The 24,030-nt window shown below is 39.7% G+C and overlaps 1 protein-coding gene across 6 annotated transcripts in view; it reads left to right on the top strand.

The window, feature by feature from the left end:
• LOC100880917 (PRL-1 phosphatase) overlaps positions 1-24,030 on the top strand; it is a 40,383-nt gene that overhangs the window by 10,192 nt on the left and 6,161 nt on the right. Inside the window, exons 1-2 of one of the 6 annotated variants that reach the window (XM_076540762.1) lie at positions 13,876-14,116; positions 14,457-14,525. The exons of 1 other annotated variant lie outside the window; for it this stretch is intronic. The gene's annotated coding sequence lies outside the window, so the exon portion shown is untranslated. Of the gene's footprint in view, positions 1-2,332; positions 2,432-13,875; positions 14,526-23,409; positions 23,583-24,030 lie in introns of those variants that run through there. 4 more of the 6 variants (XM_076540771.1, XM_012293747.2, XM_012293750.2 and 1 more) reach the window with 4 other exon arrangements.

The following is a 24,030-nucleotide window of genomic DNA, read 5'->3' on the forward strand; positions in this document are numbered from 1 at the left end:
ACGATCCCGTGTATCGCGTTTTATTGACGCAACCACAAAAATTACCGCCTCCGCGATAATTACACGCCTTCTTTGTACAATGGCGTCCATGTTTTCGTGTTTTTACGCTTGTACGATAGTTTGACAAGTATTTATCCTACGGAGAGAAATTATTTTCCGCTGCGTACGATGCGTAGATTATTTAACCGTTCCATTAATAGCTTTATTTATAAATTGCGGGTAAACGTTTGGTACTGCGCGTATTTTTAAATCGACCTTCTTCGAACCAAATATATCTTCGATATTTTGCATTTTCGCCCGCTGGATTTTTTCCTTTAAAAATCCTCTGTGGTTGCGATACCAAAACATTAAAATATAGAGAGAAGCATTTATTGTATAATAGTTTATTATAGTTTTAGAAATATCGGTACTAAAATTACAAAACACTTCCAATAAACGGAGAAGCGTTTCATTGATAAAATAATTTACTGCAAGAGTCTGGCCACCAGGAAAAACCGCAGACAGCTTTAAATTCCTCGGCCGAATGAATTGACCTTTTTCTTTCTCTCGAATATGTATACGCTGACGCATTCGATGACAAATTCATCGGGTTAAACGTGAACAGACGCGCGAGAATTTTTCTTGCTTATTTATCGCATCTTTTTGATGATACTTTAAATGCCATTAGATTCCACTTTAATAACTCCTCTCTATTGTCAAGTCGAGCTAAAGTTTCTGTGCCTGTAGAGATTTGACAATTTAAGAATTTTCTCAATTATTATATATGAAAATTAAAAGCTTAGGAATTTGATACTCTGAGAGTCTAAAAAGTCCGAAGATGTTTAACCCCTTGCACTATGATGTTTTTGTCAAGTGCGTCAGTCAGAACTGACTAATTTTAGCCATAACATGAAAACGGACACTGAAACTTGAAATGTTATGTGAATTTTGCATCATGCAGTCGTTGACTATGCAAATTGTAGTTGGACTTGAACCCCAAATTGAAATGTACTCAAAATTCGGGTAAAATTGATCATAGTCGAAGTATGAGTGCGTCACGAGTCAGACTCGTCAAAATAGTGTAAGGGGTTAAATCTCTGAATTTTCGCGGTCCAAAGATTTAAGTATTTAACCAGTTAACTGTGGCGATCTTTTTGCAAAGCGCGCACCCGTGTGTGTCGCGATAATCAAGCGATGACGAGTTAGCTCTCAAGAATTTATGAATCCATCTCAAATCATTTACACTTTTTATTTGTTTATTTTATTTCGTGTTGACCTCTAAACATTTTAAACATATTACAATTTACGAATATAATTTAGTTTTTGCCAAAATTACAATTTAAATATCAAATTGTAACAAAATTTTTCGCATGACGGATGTAGTCGTCAGGACACAAAATTCTGCCATATCTCCATGACGGATACAGTCGTCAAACACACTTACTTGGTTAAGAATTTAGAAATTCGGGTGTTCGAAAATTTGCTAATTAAAAACCGAAAGAGCGTAGAAACCGAAAACCCGGAAAACCTTCAGTGAAAATTTGTTGGTAAACGTAGTCGGTGAAGAGAGGGAAAATTTGCAAAAGCGGTTGAGACGCGAACGAAAGGGCCAACGATACGGTGTCGAGGGTATGTACTTAACCCAGGCCTCGTTTCCGTAAATCGATAAGGTGGTGGCTGGATGAACGAAACGTTTTGTGATAGCAACGTACCGTGTAAAAATCGCGACGGCGATTTCGAAACCTGTTGAACGGGTTTCTTATTTTTAACCGGCTCCATTTTACCTGTGGCGGTTTAATAGCATCCATAGGAACGAACAGTGCGTCGCTCCTCTCTTGTCTCGTCTCGATTATGAATCGAACAAACGGATAATTAAAGTGCTCTTCGCCGCTTCTATTTCTCGATCCTCGTCCTCGACGTTTCCTCTCGCTTCGAACTCGATAAATCGACTCGACTGCCGCGAAATTATAGCTTCTCGACTTTTCACCCTCTTTATAACGCTGTGCGTCGCTCTAGTAACTTTCCGCTCATATTTCTTTCCTTTTGTTCTTTTTTATTTACTTTATTATGTAACTCTTTAGTGCGTTCCTTTGGAATTTCAAGGTTCAACATATTTTGCAAACGCTGGGATTTTTCAGTTTCATAAATTTACTTTGAAAATTTGAACTCTTGAGAATTTGGGAATTTTGTGGACTCGTTTGTATAATTTTTGTTACAATCGTATTTTATAATTAAATAGGCGATATAATGTGTACATATATTTTCAGTGGCGCGTAGTTTGTAATTCAATTTAATAAATTATATTCTGCGGTATTTATTCAAATTTCTGACAAAAACAATTTTCTCGTTTCAGGTAAACATCTTCCAGAAATTCTGCATATTTTCGAACATTATGCTCGTTTTGCTTGCTCCTGTTAAAATGCCGAAACCGTAAGCTTACGCAGTACGTCAGGTAACAATTTATCGTCCTCACAAATATTTTCAACATTTTTACCGTAGCGCATCGGAAACAACCTTCGTTAAATATTTTAGCCAATGACACGCGAACGAAAATTATGAAAGTAATTACATTACGAAGAGACAGATATTCTTCTGTCTCACCGTTTCTTCTCTTCGTGCAAATAAACGAAAAATCGAGTTCTCTCGAAACAGCGTAATCGAATACGAAAGTGGTAGTTGGTTAAAATTGGCTCGATAAAAGTATAAGAAAATAAGGGTAGTTATTTAACGGGGAATATTTGGTCGATAGGAGAAAAGGAGGAGTCGAAAAAGATATTGGATGGTAGACGGGTGGACGAGCGGTGTCACTGACCTTGCTTAACGATCGCTCGTGTCTGCAGGCTCCCCGTCAACTTCGATTACAGAGGGGATGCTAATGCTGTTAACGTTCGAATTTCGGGAGGGTTAGTTCCGTTTAGATGCATAATACACGCTCTAGCTTCTCTGCAACCTCAGCTTCTTTTCAATAACGCATTCGTGAACTTTGCGATCTTTCGATTCGCAAATTTCTGCTTGTCATTTTTTATATTTTTTCTATATCCCCAAGTAAAATTTCTAGATCTCCATATGAGCCGTTCAGTGCACACATTGATTAACTCCATTTTTTGAAACGTCTTAAATTTAAGTGTTAAAGCATTTGGTATAGTCATAACTTTTTCTATTTATAATAATTTAAGATTTTTCAAAAAATGGAGTTAATCAATGTGTGCACTGAGCGGCTCATATATCATGTCCCAAAATGCTAAAATTTTTAATCCAACCTAACCCTGTTAGTTCGCACTAATTTTTACGTTTAGTAAGTTTGTGCTAGAACGACTTAATACACTTTAATAGAAAGTATAAACAAGTTGAGTAGGGGAAGCAAATTTGGTAGACACTTTTGTAAGTAACCTCGTTTTAAGTTGCCACTTTGTTTATTGTTTATGATCCGTATGAAGGTTAATTTTGTACGACTGATCGATCGAGAGCTGTGCGTGATGATCAACGATCCGTAACGTTGTCGTGTGCACCTTACATTGATGATAATAGCAAGGTGCATTTAAGTATCGAGCTTGTTGTCCCCGTTACAGAACTCGCTGCCAGTAGAGGAACCTTGCATTGTTTAATTAAACACGAATAATTCCTCCTCTTTTAGTTTCATTTTAATCCAGCATAAAGCTTGATTTTGCACCGAGAGAGAATACCTTTCCCGTATTTGTTGCGACACGTAGAGCGATTGTAAATCTTGGGAAACGTTAACACTAAACCTACCGACATATAATGTACACTTATTTTGAAATTAAGAACGAAGTTAAAGAATGAATATATAAACGACGAAACATAAATGAGCACCCACATTTAATCTTTATCTTGATGAAAATCAATGCTGATTTCAAGGAATGTACTTTAACAAAATGTGTACCTTATAATAAGAAACTTGTGGAGCGGTCATTTGACCGGTTTGGTAGTTTTAGTGTTAATTTCGAAGCGTTGAATAACTTTCGTACGCTGACAAATCGCGTTAAATAACTGGTCGATGGAGTTCGATGTCCCGAACGAAGGACCATTACTTTTTCGGGCGTCGAGATTTCACCGAAAGAGATTTGTTCGACGTCGAGACGAGGGTGGTGCGAGAGGTTTTTCCCCCAGGTTCAAGGCCCTCTGACCCTTGAAGGATACCTTTACCCGCAACACCTAGTTATTGACCGGAATTAGTTACCGAGAACAATCTTTTGCCCGGGAAAGGGTAAACGAATCGTCGAAGTAGCTTTCACTCGTGACCCTATCATAAACTCGTTAAGCGAATTTATCGTTGAAATTATTTGTGAAACTCGATTTAAAAAATTGGTAGCTTTCAATTACGAATTAGGTTCGATAATTATAAGCGGTATTTCGGGTAGAATATTCCAGCATGAACTTTCGAACGAAGGATTACGCGATACGATGATACGTCCCTAGAGAAATTTCTCTAGGACGCTGTAGTATAACGCAATAATGTGGCAGTGAATGTTTAATGCAACGGTACGAAGCTAAGTAGCAAAACTGATGGTAACGGCACTCGTCTAATGCGATTCAATATCTAATGCAAAGACGAAGCGGTTGTCTTGTAATTTGAATAGTTTGCTGCATTCTACGGTGTATGCGCTACCTTGACAACTTTCGTGCTCCCGTTTAATTGCTTGCAATTATATTACTGCTTCTTCTGCGTCACGACAGCTCGGATCCCAATCCTAAGCGATTCGAATAAAATTTTGTCAATTACTTTTTCTCTACCGCCTTTTAACTATTTAAACTGCTCTTAATTATTGGTAACTTAGTTAAACAATCAGTCAAACTGGACAAATATTGGCAATTCAATTAAATAATCAATCGAAACGGTGACACGAGTGAATAAGTAACCAAAACTACTTCACGGTGACTTGAATAATTGAAATGGTCGAATATTTCAGTTTCAAAATTCATTAAGATCACGAATAGCTCGTAGCTCGATAGAATATTCGATTAAAGTAACTATTTAATTTAATCAAATTATTCGGTCGATTTGAAAGCACTTTAGCTCGGTTTAACTCACCGCTAAAAATGGTACAATAAATTTTCGAACGGTTGGGTCGTTTGTCAGCCTAAAACTTTCAGTAAACTTCTTGAAACTGTTGCAAAAATAATTCTTTAAGTACACTGTACGCCTCGTGAGTTTGAACTCGTTTTAAATCATTTGCTAAGATTAAACAGCTTCTACCTGACCAGATCCATCGATTTTCGCATGCTGGAATCGATAAAATTTTTATTTACCTTCCGATACACCTTGTTTTTACTTTCGTTCTAATTATCTTCGTCGATAAACGGTTTTGTCGAAATGTCTCCGAAATCGGTCTTAATTAACCGTAATTAGAATCCGCGATGTTTTATCTGCACGTATTGGACTTGTTCCACTCGAGTCTCCCGAACAATATGTTTTCTCTGTTCGCTTTGTTGTTCTCCTCGTTCGAGATTATTAATATGTCGTAAACGTTTATGTATACGAGGAGACGCGTTTTTCATCCGGAATAGAGTTAAACGGAGTAACTCGGTTATTCGGAGAGCATTTACATGGTAAGATCGTTGAGACGTTGTTTCTGCTACTTTAAACTTAACGAATATATAAACGGTCGATGCATAATTCAGCAACTTCTAAACGTAGCAGTCCCGATGCATCGCTAGGACAATTATTAACCGAGTGCAAAAACCGTCTATTAGTATTCCGAATAAATAGCAAACATTTTAAAGATGCGTACTAAAATTTTGCATTCTAAAATTTGTATATTAAAAGTCTCGTGTGTCTGCCGTTCCGCTATAATAGTGTCAACGTTCTAAATTACGCCGTAAAAGAAATTACGTTCTTTGCAGCAGTTTAGAATTTATAAGCGGCCCTAATGGTTCCATTAGAATTTCGCCGAGAACCGACTGGTAAAAATTGGAGGAAGAATACTTGTTTCGTCGTGGTTAAAACGTTTTATTCGCGCACTTAACTCGCTGAAGTTTCGTTAGAACGAAAGAAGTGACGGAACCGAGAGCTTCGGGTGCTCGTCAAATCGATATCGCAAGTAGGACACTGGGTTATTCGGTGAACGGTGATAAGGGCCACCTCGAACGAAGGATCACGGCCGATAATGGTAAGAGTCATCGTGCAACACTGTTAGAAATAACTCCCTAGGGCAGCCTAGCTCAGAATAGACGGCCATGAAGACGAAGGATACCTACGAGATAAAGGGTCAGTCGTATCGCGCGGAACTTCATACATAAACCTATACAAATTTTCGCTTCTGCACTTCAGAAAACTTTTCACATTTAACAACTTTCAAATTCACGAATTTGTATCCCTTTCGGGACTTGAATTTTTTCAAAATAATTTGCCCTAAGAAGATTTGTATAATTCTTCGTATCGACAAATTTTCAATCAGAATTATTCACGAAATTCCGATATCTAGCCTCGTCTAAAAATAAATATATATTGTTCGCGTAGAAGATCGCAGAAAATTGGACGAATTATTTGCATAATACAGAATCCCGTGTACGAAAGTGATCCAAAGTGGTGGTACGGTTAAGGAAACGATGTCTGAAGGGATAGAAAACAAGGCAAATTGTTCTGTTTGATACGCTTTTGAAGCGATGCACGACAAAGCGTCGCGACAAATCAAATTCCACTGCGGCGGCTAAAGCTACGGTCGTCGTTAAGCTGTCTACACACCCGCTAAATCTATCCGAATCCATCAATTCGTAATAAATCGGTAATAAACAACAGAAAGCGGTGAATATCGTGTAAGAAATCTGCGAGTGTTCTATCGCTTTGCTTGAAAAGCAACGAAAATAAATTTGGTCGAATCTAGCTCTTAGGTGCAGAACATGTATCCATTTCCGTTACAGTAACATATACAAATTTCGATAGCTTATCGTTATAACGTATCGAGTACATTTTCTGCTGTTCGATTCTACATGAATTTTATTGTTCATTTATGAAAGCGGAGAAAATGCAGTTGACCTTTATTCGACATTTGCATTTGCATAACGACGGACTAAACATTACCAGCCTGTCACTCCGTAGTGTTTACGCATTGCAAGATGACCTCTGTTGAGATACCTAAGGAAGTGCACCTAAGATTGTACGCTCTCGTGAATGAAAAGTATTCCGCCCGTTATAATAACGAGCGATCAGCTGTTTCTGTTCGACTCATCTTGCGGTATGTGCACGATAATTGTACAAGTCGAGTCGAAGCATCGCTCGACAAATTACGTCCAGTAAGAACGACGCGAGCATGCAAATTTCTTGCAAAATAAAAGCGGTGTTCGGTCGAAACCGTAGGCGCCCTTTTCGTAACGAGTATCGAAGCAAGCGCCCAGTGCAATTTCCGGTCGAGTTGACGTTTCAAACGATCACAAAAGTTGCTCCCGGTTAGCCTTTCCCTGTGGCAGGTGGTCGAGCAACGAAATTACCGTGAAGGTTTCGCTGTGAACACAGCTTAATGGCCGCGGTTCGTCGCCCTACGCTCGTTCAATCCCCTGTTCGTCGTCTGGAACGACGAGGGTGCGCTGGAAAGCTCGCAAACGAGTGGGGAATAGAGGATGAAAAGGGGTAGTCGAATCGTTCTCCCTTTCATCCCCGCTTAAAACCTACCCGGGACACCCACTTTCCGCCCGAAACTATGACGTCGTTACCGTCGATGACGTGGAAGCGACGTCATCGCGGCCTACACCCACTCGCACTCCCGAATGCTGTCGAGCCCACCCTACACCCCCTGTCCGTGACGTCATCGAGCTTGCCGAAGCTCGATCGAGAGGATTTTTCTTTCGTTCGACACTTGCCGCTGATGAAGCGTATTCTGCTCGAACATTCGATTATTGCCTTTCTAACGATTCATTGTTTTTTAACGGGTATTTCGTTCCGGGGGCGGCGTCGCAATCTGGCAAACATATTCCTCCGCTGGGTTTTACGAATAAATTTTAGGATCTCTTCGGTTACGTGACTCGTGTCGTTATTTCGCGGATGAATGCATATTTTAGCGTATTTTAGGAATTAATAAAATCCTTATCAACGACGAAGTTATTTGAAAAAACATTTTGTAATATTCCATTTGAAAGCACGTTTGATTTCGTTGTTTCACGTGACCGCTTTTACACGTGAGTTAATCTCTTCGAAAAGACTATTAATAAATTTCCGATAGGGGTTCGCCCAACACGGATCAGCAATTTGTTGGTTCAACTAAGGTTTTGTTATACGAGCTAAATTTGTTTCTTTTGTACAATTACTAGAAGGACGCTTTTGAATCGAATTCCCTCAAGGACGACGATCTAAACTTCGCTACGTAAATGTTCAAGGTGATTTACCTAATTTTATCGTCAACGTTGGTTATAATGCTATTCAGTCGACAAAATTGAACGTAGCGATTTACGCTGCAGGTATTTTCGAATCGTTTGATATCGGATATAGGTATTTTTTGAGTTTGTAGACATACTGGAGATCCGAAAAGGTTATTTCGAAGCGCAGAATTATTTGTGATCCACTTGGGAATGTAGGAATTTAGAAATACGCGTGTGTCTCGATATAAAGTGCACGAGTTTCGCTTTTATGGTATATCCTTTATTAAGGTAGCTATGATTCACACCGCTTGGGTCGAATCAACATCGTAGAACGCATACCGTGTGTCGTTGTTTACGTCGGATAACGTATGACGCACGTAGTGCGTCTCTCGTTCGAAGCAGACATGCACGATGCATCATCAGTCATATTTAATGAACAGTGCAGAACGTGTACGACGCTTCATTTATTGCAATTACATACATAATATATGACGCGTACAGAATGTCATCTGTTGCATTCGGTAAACAGCGTAGGACACCCACGTTGCTTCGTGAACTGTATTAGGTAAAAGCGTGTAGGACGCACACGGTACGTCACCAATTGCGGTGAATAAACGGTACAGTAGACGCGCGGTGTTGATTAAACTCAAGTTCCACGACGTGTGTCGTCGTTTACACCGAATAGAACAAATTAGTTCTCGACGCTTAATTTACGCGATCGTAGTCGGTGACGTTCGATGTATGTCCTACATTGTTTATTCGATTCGACAGATAACGCAACATGTGTATCGCGCGTTATGTATCTAAATTCGGTTGTTGACTCACCGTGTGTGTCACATATTATCTAATATAATCAACGATGCACGTCCTATACATCGATACGATCAACGCGTATTTTCTATACGTTGTCCGCGTGATGTAACTTGTGCACCATGTGCACGTTGCATTCTTTCGTCCAATACGATCGGCGACGCGTCCGGTGCGTCCCGCGTATCTTTACCGGATATAATCGATGACGCACCCAGTGCGGCCTGCATGCTTTCACGGAATATGATCGACGATGTGCCACGGGATGATCAATAAAAACGGAGGAACAGTACTTCTTTTATTCTCGAGCAAAATATTTCACGATGAATGGAGCTTCGTCGTCCGTTATCGTTTATAAATTTACGCGATCCCGACATTCTCGATGCACCCTGTATTGCTTTCTAAGAAAATCGTCGGTGAGTCATGATAAGTGTGCCAACGTGCACGATAGCCGTACACGGGTGACCCTTTCCAAGTTGCACGCTATTGCATGGTGTTGCATAAGATTGCATAGTTTTCTGTACTCTGTGCATTGCGCAGGCCTAATGAAGTTCTGTTATCCGGTATATTTGCGGTTTACGCGTTGGACCAGGCCTAACAACGCACCCTGTGCGTCACGCGCTGCTCACTCGATGCAACAGATAACCGAGCGCATCCTGTCTTACAAACTTAATTGAAATCCGTGTCTTACGCTTTTATTTTACCATAGTTGTCGACGTACGTATGCTTTTACTTGACATAATATAGCACCGCGTGCGCCATAAACTATTTATTCGTTGCAGCTAATAAAATATATCGTGTCCGTTTATGTACCTAGTTGTAAACGAACGACGATAAGGAAACTGCCATGTTCGTCTACCGAAAATAATTACTGCCGGATCGTGATAATGTCGTTGTTTTATCTTTGGTTAATCGTTGCAGCGGTAATTCGCAGAAGGAAATTTTGGCTTATCGACTCGCGTCGCGCGATAAAATAATTACATGTTACACCATAAGTAGCCGAGATAAGAGTAGACATATTTTGATCGTAAACGATAAACGAAAGCCTTCGTCTTGGTTTATCTTTTCATCGTTTTCCTTCCCGCGGTTACGGCAGACGTTTTGCATACCGGCAAGGCTAAAGCGTTTTAGTCGTTCGAGTTATGATACGAGCTGTTCGATCCTGGATAACAATTTTCTGCAATTTTATGCTTCGTGGATTTGCGGCAATTTAGATTATTGATTTTTTTGCGAAATAAAGTGGGAGTTGAAAACACAATTATGCGGGTGTAGTAATATTATAATAAAATATCTACAAAAATTTCTTATAATGCGGAGGCTAATCCGTGTTTATGCTTCGTCGTCGGTGCTAACTGTCCAGTCACGCGATATCGCGTGCTAACAAATTAATTCGATGTTTTAAACGCGATACGTTTCACCGGTAAGAGTTAATCTTAACTCAAGCTGTCTTATCTTCTATGTTTTTATTGTTCGACAATCACACTGTAGAGCTGCAAATACAACTTTTGTTTGCTTACAATATTTAGCAAGTAAATATAAATAAACCATCCAACCGCTTGAAAAAATCCCCATGAAAAGAATATTTCTTCTGTTTAGCTTCGCATCGAAGCATCTCAAATAATATTGATTCGAAAGAAAGTTCAAGATATTTATAAAATATCGCTTTAGAAAGAATACAAAGTAAAACGATTTTAGAATATAGATTGCTATATAGAATATCAAATAATATTTTTATAACGTTTAAAAATATTGTGAACTTTCTTCGCGTCGATATGGTAATAAAATTTTATTATTATTTATCTTGATTTAATAATAAACCAATATAAAGTTGATCTCGCGTGAAAAATTGTGGTAAAATTGTTCGAACGTTTCTTAACTTGCACAGCTTAAAAGTTCTCGAAGATTGGTCCAAAGAAATATAGGAACTCTGTTTCGAAAAATCATCGGGACACGCTGTAAATTTATCGGCAAAATTCGGAAGAACTTCTCGACGCGAAGCTACAATTTTTCGCTTGTCCGAGTTTTGTAAAAGTAAATGCTCGCGGTACCGCGTGTTTCCGTTATCTAAATATGCCATTCTCTGACATAGCATTACGTTCCTAAAAATAAGTCAATGTCACGAACCTCCGACGTAAAGTTACGTTTGCGACACTTCCGTCGCCGCGTATGAAAATCGTTCGAATTCGAAGACTTTCATAAACTAAAATTAACGAGCGATAAATCGATAACATTTCGACGAGATAACATTGTCGAACATTGATAGTGTACAAAGTAAATTTAACGCGCGATAAACCGATACATCGTGACACGATATTTTAGTTAAACACTGATATTATGTAAATTAAATTTAGCAGCCGGTAAACTGATCAATTCTAACGCGATACTCGGTATTGATTTCTTGTAAACTAAATTTAACGCTATAGTACATTCCGTGAATCGTTGATTCTAGAAAATTGGAGAAACACCTAGGAAAGGAGAACTGCTCCAATTATTTCGATTCAAAATACATTTAATCTCGTTAAATAACTCGCGCGAGTGCTTCAACGTTTTGTTCGATTCGTTTGGTATTACAAGTTTCTTCGGCATCTGTTCAAAGATGTGTCGGAGACAATCTACCGATAATTGAAAATTCGTTAACGTCCATGTTTCTTGCGAATAAAACGATGGAATAATTGACCGAATTTTCGTTAACTCGGCTGCGATTTAAAGCGAGTCCAATACATCCTTAATCGTTAAGTTAGCGAACCTTTGAACTCGTAACATTGAACGATACTCGTTCCTAGAAGTGGTCAAAATGAATCGTATGTTTCGCTGGCAAATAGAATTCGGTTATTTGCTACGACGCTCTATATCACATCTCGCTTTGTGCTTACTAAACAACGTTCATGATATTCTGACAAAGTGATATTACCTAGCTCCTGCGCTATGTGACAGGGTGCAATATTTACAGCTGGCAAACTGCACTTGTCGCGTTAAAGCTTCCTATCGTAGTTAACGAAGATACGTGTGACATTATTTATGAAATGGAAACTATCGACTGATAATCTATATTGGAACACGTGGAATCGTATATTTTCGATGACGGCTTGTCTGGACTGATTAAAGTATGGCGTCGTAATGTCGCCATATCTTAATAGATATTTCACTCGGTATCGCTCGAAAAAGGTTAAGAACGATTCGAGAAATTTCAGTGCAAAAATTTACAACGGCGCGAAAACACTTTCGATCCTTGGTTGCAAGAATCTTCGTTGTTTTTAAACATAATACTCTCGTTATATCGCAACTTTCGATCGATACCGCATTCTAGTCGAACTTCTCCACTATCGTCGAGCGCGTATGTTTAGGAATTTGAATTATTTGGAAGTTTCAAATTTCAACCCGCTCTCGTATATCATTATTAATTTAATTCGTTTGGATTCCTTGTATTTTTCCTTCCCATTCAATTAATGTTATCACGATATATCGCGTTTCGATGTTGATCAGCCAAGATCACGATGTTAACGTATTAATCAAACATTCAACAAAAATTCGATAAATTCGAACTTCTTCGATATTTAATTCAATATAAAATCTATTTAAGCACGTTCGATTACCTCCGCAAGTTTTACAATCGTATAACCACGAATGGCAAAGTTAACGAGAAGTATGTCAAATTAAGTTATATATAAACTATTGTGTAATTACCATCATTTGCTCCGAGTTGAAATAGGCCATTTCGTAATAGATGAACAATTAAGTAAATTCTTTTAATTGGCGGTACAGAATCTGTTTCTCATGGCACGTAACGAGTGATGCAACGTTGGATTTGTTCTGTCGTAAATCACATTTTCTACTCGTTTAAATCTTACCAGATCTTCGTAGTAACTATTTGTAAACGTAGAAGTTTCAGGGTTCTGGGAATATAATGATTCGAGGATATGGAGATCTGATAAATATATCGGTACAATAAAAATTGCTAGAAATTATAATTGACTTCTCGTTAAAAATTAGTTAATTGTTTAAGATACGGAATGAAAAATGGGCTTAATTAATTTTTTTAGGATCGAGTGGGTGCCTCGAATGAAGTACATAATAAGTTGCTTCGGTATAAAGATATCGTCGCGTTACATAATTATCGTCGGAGATATCTGGTGCTCGAGACATTAAACTGCTAAAAATTAAGTGGAACGAATTTCGCTTCATTGAACAGAATCGAGTATTTGATCACGGCAACGATTCTTTAAGTATCACGAATTGTTCGTGCAAGGTCGGAATAATTTATTCCGCCATAGCAATTTAAACGGAATTTAAGATGTTTATAAAATCACGTACAAAACAATAGTGCGACGAAAAGATTATTTTCATAATAAAAAAAACTTTCCGTGCTTACTATGACAAATTAAGCATGCAAAATTCATGTACGTAGTATTACGTTTGCAGAAAACGTCGAATTCGAAGGAATCATGCAACCGCTTTATTCCGATATACGATTTTGCATCGGCAAAACGAATCGAATTTTCGAGATAACTCGCAGCATTGTCGCAAGTCCAAATATTTGAACGGCGTCGCGTATTCGAGTCAAGTTCAGCTGGATTCCCGGTCATAAATTACGCAAGGTAAGCTAACGTTGCTCTCGTCTCTCGGTTGTTCGCGCTCGGACGCTGTTCGAATCGTTCGCTGTTGGGGGCGAGATGACGTCACGGAGGAACGGGGTGTCGCGATTGGTCGACGGGCTGGGAGGTGAAGCGTCACGGTCGCGACGGTGGGGGTAAGAGCGCGCGCGACATAGAACAGTAAAAGAGGGGCGACCGTGCGAGGAAGGCGAACCCGTCTCGTCGGCTGTGCTATTTTCATCGGCGCGCTACTGCTGGCCCAGATTCGATGCGAGCGTCGCGACGCGAACGCGATATTCGACTTGTCTGCGAATTCGCTGGGCCTCCCGGCTCGTTGTCCGCCTTCTGCTTCGATCGACGGTAATTCCGGGCTAACTCGTCCGTTGACCGTGGTATCGTGTGCGCGAAACGGAACTTTCGATACACTGGTGAGCGAGATTATTGTTGTGTTGTATCTCTTGAAGTTGCTTCGTCCCTGTCTCTCGTACACGAGGCCCTCTCTCTAGAGAGAGCGTGTTTTTATGACCCTACGGATTCCTGGCCAAGTGAAATCTCATCGTGTGCGACACGCGGTGTGCACAAGTGCTCGTAAGATGTGACTTCTCGGTGTGCGACTGTGTATGTGTGTGCGCCATCCTTACGTCGTTTTGTCGAACGCTAAAATCGTCTGACGCGCGAGTTCACGTTTCTATCTTTCTCTCTCTCTCTCTCTCTCTCTCTCTTTCCGTGTTGTAACGTATTTTCGTGTTGTATTTCGCTATACACCAGGAGTACGAGGCCGTACGGTACCCCTATTGTCACCGCTGATTGCGTAGTTCGCCGTCAAATGACCTTAAGGTACGTTTCTCGTCGTTACGACACATTCTTTGCACTCTATTGTTTGTCACGTGGCGGAATTTTCACCCGATCATATCCGATGGGACTCATTCATGACTCGCGGGCGAACGGGTCGCACGCATTCCTTGGCATTGCGAGACTCGTTAACGGCCATCGATTATTAAGCGGATCGAGTAAATGAAAGTACGTTACGAGTTACAACAGGTTGGCCGTTTGTCACACGATTTTTCTATCGTGTCTGGCATTCGACGATTAACGCGAGTTCCCGAACGAACGTGATTCGATGCAACTGATGGCTGCGTTTCAAGTGGCATTACATGTATACGTATACGATCTGTTAACTCTCGTAGGGGTCATTGCTGACCGGCAATACAAATTTAACGTAATCGAATTAAGAAAGGAATACTTTACAATTTTTTTTCGCGTTAATGCATCGAAAAGGAAGGATATTCAAGTTCGCGGGAAACTTTTTAAATTATAGATCAGAATCGGATCACGTTATCGATATGTTTTATGTCAATATTGTATCGATGATAGAACCCCTAGTTATAGAACTAGTTATTACGAAGATATTACAACCAGTTATGGATATTAAATAGTAAAATCAGACAACGCCAAGCTCGCTAATAGTGTTGCTACGATATGTCGCATTGTCCATGGCTACTTTTACTATAGGAATCATCGCGTATTCAGGACCATTACGGTATTAAACGATGACGCAGATGTCCGAAAACTCCGAGTACTCTTATTTGTGATCGAGGTTACATATTTTTGTCGCGAATACGCTGCACAAAATAAGGTAAATAGATAGACGCGGCAGAAAAAGTTACTCTTGTCTCTTCCATTGGTGTTTCTGTCGCCTCGTTTTTTCTCTCGACAACTCCCGGCATGTTTTCTTGTTGCGCATAGCACGGTCGCTAAAGCCATCTCTGGTGTGTGTTCGACGCGTGATCGATCGACCGATTTTTCTCTCCGTGAAACGTCCGCTCGTTTCTGGCTAAATGTAGAATCGGCACGTGGGAGTCTACGTGGTTCGACACACGGTATCCGTTTGCTATTTATCGGGGCTTAAATTACGAATCGGTACAACATCGAAGTAATCCTACGTCAGTTTTACTATTTTTATCTCCGTTTTTTCCCCCAAGCACATTGAACTTGCGCGTGATCCATTGCGTCGCTTAACGCTCGAAGGGCCGATATCGGCTCACTTTTGACCCTCAGCGTTAACTTTTATTGCACTCTGGATCTGAACGAAACATTTGACTCTCGAAGGATGTAGATGGAAATGACCATAAGTATTTATTTCGTTTATCGTCTACGGTATTTCTTTACGAGACCACGTGGTCATCTGTTGCATCGAACGGACGAGGCGTGTCAAGTATTAAATCTCATTGACAATATAGAATGCGCCATGATGTATTGGTCATTACATGCCGTATATTGCGGAACACGTACGATGGATCGTCTATTGTACCGGGTATTTAACAAAGATAATACGATGTGTCATAGATCATGTACAGCATATGTAATTATATATATTGGGTACACGTATGTCATTTTTTGCATCGGATTAATAATGAACGTACATGTTGCGTCAGCGGATGCACTGTACAGATAGTATAGGACGCACATGGTGTGTCATTTATGTTTACGTTGAATGTTGAATACATATAGTTGTCATGCAGTAAGAAATGAATATACCGATACAATTTTTGAACGTAATCGAATGCTTTCGAATAAAAGGCGCAGACCAAAGTTCGTATAAAACACGAGGACATACTAGAACTGTTAAGAATAGATTTCTATTCCAGTGAAAGCATATCGTGTAGGGTATCTATTTCTGGATATAGGAAAACGCGTAACAAGCTGATTTTTAACGAAATATTTTATTATTGACGCGTCATTCAATCTCGCGACGATGCGACACGCGATCGGTGCGTGATCTTGAAACTTCATAACTCGTTGTGAAAATATTGCCATTCGATCGGAGTCGTTTCAGATTCTTCGTGTCACCGCAGTAAACTGGTTCGCGGCGTTTCTTGTCCGCTTCCTGTGTCGTACAATGACATAATCTCGGTAGAATAGAAGCGCCGGCCGCAGTCGGACGTTAATTCTCCGGAAAATCAATTTTCCATCGTAACGAGTCAATAAAGTAACAAAGCTGCGCGCGAGAATTTTCATCCCGTTATTAAACCGGATAAATATATATGTTTCCTTCGAATTTGTAAACTGAAAAGAAAACAGAGAGAAACGCATATTTTGTTACGAAAGAATGCGATTCGAAAGAAAACACACGTGCACAGTATCTTGTTTATCAAACTTTCGTCAGAATCTGTTATGCCTTAGCGTCATATTATGCTTTATGATAAAAAGAAACAAAGTTAGCCGATTATTTATAGATATCGAAGAGTGTAGACGAGCAGGTTCATTAAACACGTGCTTGAATAAATATGGAGCACGTTGCAAATGTCTGTACCTTTTTGACATTTGTTTAAGTTTACTGTTTGTACTTAGAGATCTGAAAAGTTGTTAACATATTCTGTCAAGTTCGCAATATCCTTAAATTTCTTTGGAATCTTGAGATGTTAGTAAATAGAGCAAATAGGATGAAACTCCGGGTTGCGCTTGTAACTACCCTCCCGGCTCGAAATAAAAGGTGCAAGACCTGATACACAATGTTATTTTTTATTGGTACTTTTGACCCTCTTATTCCGACATACCCTGTCAGAATTTATCAACGATTTAAAAAATCTTAATGTATAGAAACCTTCGGTCTGCCATCGTTGGGAATTAACTAGAATTAAATCCGATAAGAAATGTTTTCTTTGGTAAGAAGCGTGTTTCTGAAATATAGGTTGTATTGTACTTTTATCATTTAACATCATAATGAATCATCTATGATGAATGAGGTCACTGAAATTCACAGGAACGACTATCGGTGATTCACTATTCGCAATTAAGGAATGAAATTAATTTTTATTATTTGTCACTGTAACAATTATCGTGTAGCAAGCGATTATCGAAGTCGATTCCACAATTCTGAAGTTCATAATTTTTCGAATTTAGATTGGATATCGAAAGAACCGTCGATGGATCGAACCTTAGACTATCGTTATCGAGCGCTTCTCGAAAATTCGTAAATCCTCGCATCAGGTGTAAACATTAGCGCGTTATGCGACTTCCCTTTCGTTCCATCAGATAAGCACCATGAAGATAGAAATACGAAAAATATGTAGCTGATACAAAGAACCTGACGTCACAATCAGATTAGTTTCAAGGTTTAACGTATATCTGTTTTTCGCTTTTCTTTAATTATTACCAATCCAACGACGATTAATCGACTTCGTAAAGCATAACGAGTTTAAATTTTTCGAGTCTTATTCGTCAATCGAAACAACGCTACCCCATTCATCAGAAAATTTCCTTTTCGTCATAGGTGTTTTTCTCGTATTCCCTGATAAACTCTACGACGATATTCACAATGACTCTTGACCCGTGATTTCTTGTATTTGCTGTTCATATTGTTGTAGACTGCATCGTGATAATTAACAATGGATTTCCTTGTTTAACATACCGTCCAGCTCTGTAACTTTCCTGAACGAGCTTGAATTTCCTACTTTTATGCAAACGGCGTTATATACTGTTAGGTTCACCGGTGGTCGATGATGGAAATTACTAGACAAGCGGTAGACTCTCCTATTAATGTCACTATACATGTAACACCTCGACTTGACCTATAATACTACGAGAATGTTTAGACAAATAATGTAACTCCGCGATATATTAACTGTTCTTTCCTAAGCAGACTAAACAATGACTAATTGTTCGTCGAAGTATAGCAAAGAATGCTAGAATAAATGGTATCGTTTAATCGGCCTGTATCACGCAGCCAGTGTCCTTGTTCGTTGACGATGTACAGAACAATGTCAGCTACGCGAATTATCTTGTGACATAACACAACATAGATATTTTTCTGCCGATTCGTGTTCGTTGTTTCGCTCGCGTGCCAATTTGTTCTATCGCCAATTCTGGGACCCGTAACAGCGAACGTTTTTCGAAAGATCGTAGTTCACACGTGTCGAGATTATTAGACGGAAATAATTTGTCATCTTTGTTTACGAATATCCTTTAATTGGCATATCGTTAGATCGGAGATACATTATTATTTTTTAGGTTTTTATTTTGGAGCGTGCATGTCATTTTCGGACAAAGACGATATGTATAATAAAAGTATAACACCGAGTTTAGATGAAAATTCAGCATATTGCATGTATAAATTTATTTGGAAGAAATCGTATACCCGAAATTGGCGAATTACAACGGGTTGCCATAAAACGTACGGTACCGATACTTCCCTGTGAAAATTAATCTCGCGGCGAGACGAAAGTTAGAGGGTAAACAGCGTTAGTGAGGCTATATTTAAAGTTCGCTAGTTGGGCTTAAAATATCTAGCAGGGAAACGCTGACAGAAGGAGATAAAGTGCAACGCGTACCGACAGCTTAAACGGCAACGGTAAATAAAATTTTGTTTACTATTATCCCGTCATTGAATTTCGCTCGAATTTATGCATTTGTATTGAGCTTAACCGACCGGGCTTGGTTACGGCTCGAACAAACACGGCTTATACGCCGTGTACGCGAATCTACGCGCGTATTGTTTTCTGAAGCTGGTTAGTGGAAAATTGAGCAATCTAAGATTAATCGATACGATGAAATTTGTTAGAAGCTTCGCTCACAACAAAATTTCACAGAGTACTCTTAATTAAATTATTCTTAACGTATGCGACGCGTTCGTTGGATAACGCGAGACACGTTGGGAGCGTGATCGATTGTATTAGCTAGAATAGGACACACGCGGTGTGTCATTGATTGTGTATATGTAATTGAATAAGTGGCACATGACACGCAGGATGTGTCGTTGGCTGTACCGGAAGGACAGAGCATGACAGTGCGTCGTCTACTGCCTAGACTCTAGGCCCTAGAGTTACGCACGGTATACAGCAGCTAGGATACGCACTCGGTGCGTCGTTGGTTGCACGGAACACACGGTGCAATTGCATCGCACATACGAAGACACAGGCGGTGCGTCGTCGGTTGCATCGAATAGTATAGATCGCACAGGGTGTGTCGCTGCTCGCACTCATAGTACGGGACAAACAGGGTTCCTCGTTGGATGCATTGCAGAAGTAGGATACTCAAGGAACTTCATTGATTGCACGGAATAGATAGGATATTCGTGGTATTGCTTCTATTCTATTGATTACATTAAGCTACTGTATCTATAGAAGGACACATATGGTATAACACCGACTGCATTCGGTGGATGAAATAAAGACATTCGTGGTGCATCATTGCCTACACCTACCGTGCAGCATTGGACTTGCTTCTATTCGGCCTTACTTCGATTCAATTAGTCGCTGTTTCGAATAGTGTAAAGCGCTTAGGGTGTATCAATGATCGTATATACGACGTACACGAGTTTTATAAAAATAAGCGAGCGATCGTGGGGTCATCGGTGGCTCTTCGGACACGGAAAACATTAACGGAGTTTCATTCTTGTGCGTCATACTTTGACAAACACGTAAAAGGCACGAGAAATTTCTGAGAAATTCTTTGCCGAATTCTTTGTGTAAACTCGAACCCATTGTTTCGCCGATTGATCGGACCAATGTTGATTCGTCATAGGCGAGACGTACTTTTTTCATAATAATCTGAACATCGGAAGAATCGCCGAGAAAGTAAAAGTGGATATTTTCGATAAAAAGAACCACATATTTTCGTCGTTGTTTTGACTAGAGCTGTAATGAAAATAAAAATATTCGAGCACTCGAGTAATTTCTAAAATATGAATGTTGGAATTTCGTGTAGATCATATTCTGATCGGATAGTCTTTTGATACCATGTACCGGGATTTACCATTTTCCTGCTTGATAAATCTCGTTTACGCTTCGATTTACAGTTTTCCTGTTTAATAATCCTCGCGGAAAGTACGTAGTTTTCTCATAGAATGAAAATCAAATAACGAGGAAATTAATATATCTCGTGCTATCGCTTACAGAAAATATTTGTTCAGTATCTTATATTACACTACTATAAAGTACACGTATTCCGATAAAAGCAAAGAAAACATGATCACCTCTCTAATCGGCGATACCGCTGCACTTTCCTTATTGTATAAATAGGTATTCTAGTCGCTGATGATCAGTAAAATGTTTTACCATTTAGAACCTTCTTTCGATAGAAATAATTTTTTATCTTTTGTCATCAAGAAGGCCGACGATATTAATGCGAGTTAATATCCTCTTTAAATTTGCAATTTAAAGGCGCTATATAAGGAAAGGTTATCGTCGAATAAAAAAGACTAAATGAAATATTTTCGGGGTCTATGAAACTAGATCGAATCACGCGTTCGTTTAGTATCGTCGAAATGCCGAGGATGAGGAAAAGATCAGGGGAGAGTGAAAAGAAGGGGAATTATTCATCGAAACTTGGCGCACAACTATATTTAGCTCGAAATTTTATCGAGGCTCGCGAAGAGAGGAGAGATATTCGGTTATCGGTGTTAAACTCGCGATGAAATTTATTTCTCGAGTGGCGATCAGAGGCGAGTAAGTAAATTGATGACTTTCCATAGTGTCCAGTCATTAAAATTCCCGGTCGACGGTCTGACCAGCACCGGACGCGTTTCGTTGCGTTGAAATCGGTCGGCTTTGCATCATCCAGTGTCACCGGGCTAAACCTCTAACAAGCGTGGACGACGCGTTATAGTTTCGTCTAAAGATTTATGTCCTTCAAGGTCGTTCTTCCGGCCATTGTGAATCGACAAATATAGTGTCCAAACTTCTTTTTTTTAACAGTTCTACGTTTTAAAAAGTTTTCGTTCGATAATCCGGTGTATCCTTCGATACAAAAGTGTTCTTATCGGAATAATCGATAAGCGAAGGGAAAAGAATTCCATGTTTCCGTGAACGACGTCTTAGCCTCGATCGCGGAATCGTCCGCAATGTAGAGTGTTTCAGCGTGTCGTGTATATTTATAGTTCGCTGAATTACACTTCGGTGAAAATAGAAACGTGAAAGTTCAATGTATCCGACGTTCTTGTTCGCTCGTATATCGGCGCTGTCCCGACATTTTCACGGCCTTAATTTACACGCTCGCGGCCATAATGAGCAGAGACCCGCATTGCACGTGATTTATCTTGTTCCAATGCGGAGAACACCTGTATGCGTTTCTCGCGTATTCATTGAATTTACACGTCGCTTTGGTACCTGTGACGCGTTCTTGGTACGCAGCGTATAGTTGGCGAAAACAACGTCGTCAATAGTGAATTAGGAAATCTGATCTATACTTGTATCCGATTTGCAAATTTCGTCGAATTTACTCGTCGTTTTTCGCGCGTTAACACCGGCACACAAATTTTTCTACGCTGTTCAAACCTTGGCTCTCGAAATCGTTTCGAAAATTAACCGAGACATTCATAAATTATGACACTTTATGTTTAACGAAGTATCTGTCAATTAATTTAAAAGAATGTTGCATAATTGAATCGATGAATTGAAAAAGATGTGAAAATTGAGATTATGCGAGAGCGCCCATATGTTGGCCGAGTCTTCGGGTCGAGTTCGGAAAAATTCGGACGAGATCGGGAGAAGCACGAAACTTCGCTCGTGCAAATACTCGCGAACTTTTCAAATCTAAACATTTGAACAGATTTTGAAGCCATTGTTCTTCTACTACGTCGTGTTCTCTTTTATTTCTTTTTCGATAATGTCAAAAATACTTGGTAGAATTTATATTCGAATATCTAAGATGGAAAATAATTATTGTTTACGTACAAAAACTTTCGCGAGCGAAATGTAATTCTCGTATTAACCTATAACCGAATGAATGCGTGGTACTCGTAAGTTTCACTGGTCTCGGATTGCGATACACGACCACAAAAAGATGAACGGTGCCTATGTCGTGTTCGTACTCGTTTTCACTGGGGCTAACGTATTCCATGCCGAAGAAGTAGGTTTCTAGGTTGATTTCAGTGAATCTTTTTTTTCACCAGCGGTCTGCTGAAGGTGCTAACGGTAAAACCACGGATACGTGGCGACCTCTGCACACGTCCATTCGTTGACACGCTTTACCCCTTCGATTTTAAAACTTCTTCTTTTACGCTTGTGCAATTGATACCACCTATTCCTGATTCTGGTACACGTTGCGTTAAAACGCTTCTTTCTCAATTTTTCTAATTTCCGAATAAAGGTTATCTCCGACATTCGATATTGGGACCATTTCGAAATTCCGTGATAAATTTACAATTTCGATAAGCAGAAGAACACGGTTGAAATTCGCTAGGTCTAGTTTATCGTTTAATCTATGTTTAAAGTTTGTCAAATGTCTCGAGTATCGCGCGTGACGACACTTAACGCGTATGACTCATTAAATTCGTTGTTCGAATTATGTAGCTTGTTTGCTCGGCGTAATATGTTATAAAAGGTTTTTTTTACTCGGAGTAAGGGGTTGCAGGGAATTGAATAATCGACGTTGTAAGATTGGCAAGATGGATTCGACCTTGAAACGAACACGTTGTAAAGTGCAGAGTAGCGCTCGTGACTGTTCATATACTGACTGCCAATTATTCTGGTTATTCCGGTACGTCGATTCGAGCGCTCTCACTTTTTTCTATCCGTCATCCGACTGTCTTAGAATCAGTTCGAAGATGAGACAGGCGTCTTCGGTTTCGGAAGCTTTCGTTACGTAAAAAGGGATTTCGTAAATCGTCTCGACATCCTGACGGAACGACGCCGTGCTGCTGTGCCATTCGTCTCCCCCCTGCATGTATCGATGCCTATATTTATTCGATGTGCGCTTCAAATTTACAAACGTGTCTGTAAAGAGACGTCTGTCAGTCGGGCTTATTTTCATTCGCGCGATCGAGCTAACCCAACTATGCGAATAAATGGCCGGAGTTCGCGCGTAAACGGAAATGGGAAGTGCGTACGGTTATAAAACTCGTAAGGTCAGAAAGTGTTAACGAAGTCGGGACTTTAAAATCGTTCGTTATTCCGTGTGAGTATCCTTGCAATTTCTTATAATGTACCTCGATTAAACGAACGAATGCTCTATCTCGGAATGTGTAGACGTAAACGAGCATTTTTATACCATCCGACGATTGTTCTCTGGACGAATTTGTCGGAATTTAGTCTGACGTAATTCGATTCGACTTGAATCCACCCGGCGCGTTTCGATTCAACCGAGCTCGGTTTTACAACATTCAATTCTGTGTATTTAGAGTCTGCTCGAGTTAGTTCGACACGAATTAATTCACGTTTTAATTTGACGCGATTCGGGTCAATTGCAGAAATATTCGTTCGTATTTAGCTTTTTAGAGTAATTCAACAGTTTACTCGATGATCGTACACGCTCTTACGTTCTAATTCGCTCGATCTAAATGCACCCTAACCTAAGCATCCGAATTTGGAAACGAATTTAGGGCATATCAAATATTTGTTTTATT

The sequence above is a fragment of the Megachile rotundata genome, chromosome 2, assembly GCF_050947335.1.
Source record: "Megachile rotundata isolate GNS110a chromosome 2, iyMegRotu1, whole genome shotgun sequence".
Taxonomy (NCBI): domain Eukaryota; kingdom Metazoa; phylum Arthropoda; class Insecta; order Hymenoptera; family Megachilidae; genus Megachile; species Megachile rotundata.